Here is a 2,432-nt window from a genome sequence, read left to right on the forward strand (position 1 = left end):
AAGATCTCATAAGGCCCTATGAACTTCTGACTCAGCTTGCCTTTCTTCCCAAATCTCATAACTCCACGCATAGGAGACACTTTCAGAAGAACCTTGTCCCCAACCTGAAACTCTATATCCCGGCGATGTAGATCTGCATAACTCTTTTGCCTATCCTGAGCCGCTCTCATCCTTTCCCTGATCATCTTAATCTGCTCAACCATCTCATGTACTATCTATGGTCCTAGAACCACTGCCTCAGCACTGTCGTCCCAACAAATCGGACTCCTACATCTCCAACCATATAAGGCCTCAAACGGTGCCATGCCAATACTAGAGTGATAGCTGTTGTTGTAAGAAAACACAATCAAATCTAATCTCTGTTCCCAGTTACCACCAAAGTCCATCACACAAGCTCGTAACACATATCCTCAAGAGTCTTGATTGTTCTTTCAGTCTGACCGTCTGTCGCAGGATGAAATGATGTACTCATCTTCAATGTGGTTCCCAAAGATTCCTGCAACTCTTTCCAAAACTTTGAGATAAATCTTCGCATCTCTGTCAGTTACTATGTCCTTAAGAACCCCATGCAACTTTAGCACATTCTTCCGATAAGCCATAGCTAATTGTGCCTTAGTCCATGTATCTTTCATTGGCACAAAATGAGCTGACTTGGTCAGTCGATCCACTATTACCCATATCATGTTGTTACCCTGTTGACTCTTCGACAAACCCACGATAAAATCCATAGAAATGGATTCTCACTTCCACTCAGGTACCTCTAAAGACTGAATCTTACCTTGTGGTCGTCGTTGTTCCCCTTTAACTCTCTGGCATGTCAAACAACGGGCCACAAAGTCAGCTGTTTCTTTCTTCATCCCATGCCACCAGAACTTGTTCTTTAAATCCTTGTATAGCTTGTCACCACATGGATATACTGAATACGGTGTACAATGTGCCTCTGTCATGATTGTGTTTTTCAGCTCCTCATCATTAGGGACACACCACCTACCATCAAACCTCAAACTACCATCTGAATGAATAGAGAATCGAGACACTGTCCCTTTCTCTACTCCAGCCCTCCACTCTACCATCTTAGGATCCAACGCCTGTTTACCTCGAATATCATCATAAAGGTCAGGTTGTACTGTCAAATCTCCCATGACATCCCCTCTCTGCATCATATGTATCCCAAACTTCTCCACCTCATCTCTCAATCTCATCAAAGACAAAGTTGTACACAAAGAATGTACACTCTTTCTGCTCAAAGCATCTGCAACAACATTGGCTTTCCCTTCATGGTAGATAATATCCATGTCATAATCGTCAATCAGCTCCATCCATCTCCTCTGTCTCATGTTCAACTCCTTTTGCGTGAAGATGTACTTGAGACTCTTGTGATCAGAAAATACCTTAAATGTCGCCCCATAAAGGTAATGTCTCCAAATCTTGAGAGCAAACACCAATGCACCCAACTCTAGATCGTGTGTAGGATAATTCTCCTCATAAGGCTTCAATTGCCAAGAAGCATCAGCAATCACTTTACTGTTCTGCATCAACACACATCCCAACCCATTCTTTGAGGCATCTGTATAAACCTCAAAGTTCTCAATCCCTTCAGGCAATGCTAAGATAGGAGCTGTGGTCAAACGCTCCTTTAATGTTTGGAACGCCGTCTCACAACTCTCATCCCAACGAAACCTGTTCTCTTTCCTCATCAAAGTTGTCATAGGTCTAGCAATCTTGGAGAAATCCTTCACGAACCGTCTGTAATATCCAGCTAAACCCAAGAAACTCCTGATCTCAGCAACATTCTTTGGTGCTTCCCACTTTGTCACTGGCTCAATCTTTGCCGGATCCACAGCTACCCCATCCTTAGAGATCACATACCCCAGAAAAGCAACTCTCTCTAACGAGAACTCACACTTGGACAGCTTAGCATATAGCTCGTGCTCCCTCAAGGTTTGCAACACAACCCTCAGATGCTCCTCGTGCTCCTCCTTAGTCTTGGAATAGACTAAGATGTCATCGATAAACACCACCACAAACTTGTCCAAAAACTGTCTGAAGATTCTGTTCATCAAATCCATAAACACAAATAGGTGCATTAGATAACCCAAAAGGCATCACCATATACTCATAATGGCCATACCTCGACGTGAAAGCTGTCTTTGGTATGTCCACCTCTCTAATCTTCACCTGATGGTACCCCGACCTCAAATCAATCTTGGAAAAGACTGATGCACCACTCAACTGATCAAACAGGTCGTCTATCCTTGGCAAAGGATACTTGTTCTTCACTGTCACTCGGTTCAGCTCCCTGTAATCTATACACAACCTCAAGCTCCCATCTTTCTTCTTCACAAAAAGAACTGGTGCTCCCCACGGTGATACACTAGTTCTAATGTATCCCTTCTCTATCAGATCATCTAACTGTTTCCTAAGCTCCTCCA

The sequence above is a fragment of the Silene latifolia genome, chromosome 10 (assembly GCF_048544455.1).
Source record: "Silene latifolia isolate original U9 population chromosome 10, ASM4854445v1, whole genome shotgun sequence".
Taxonomy (NCBI): Eukaryota; Viridiplantae; Streptophyta; class Magnoliopsida; order Caryophyllales; family Caryophyllaceae; genus Silene; species Silene latifolia.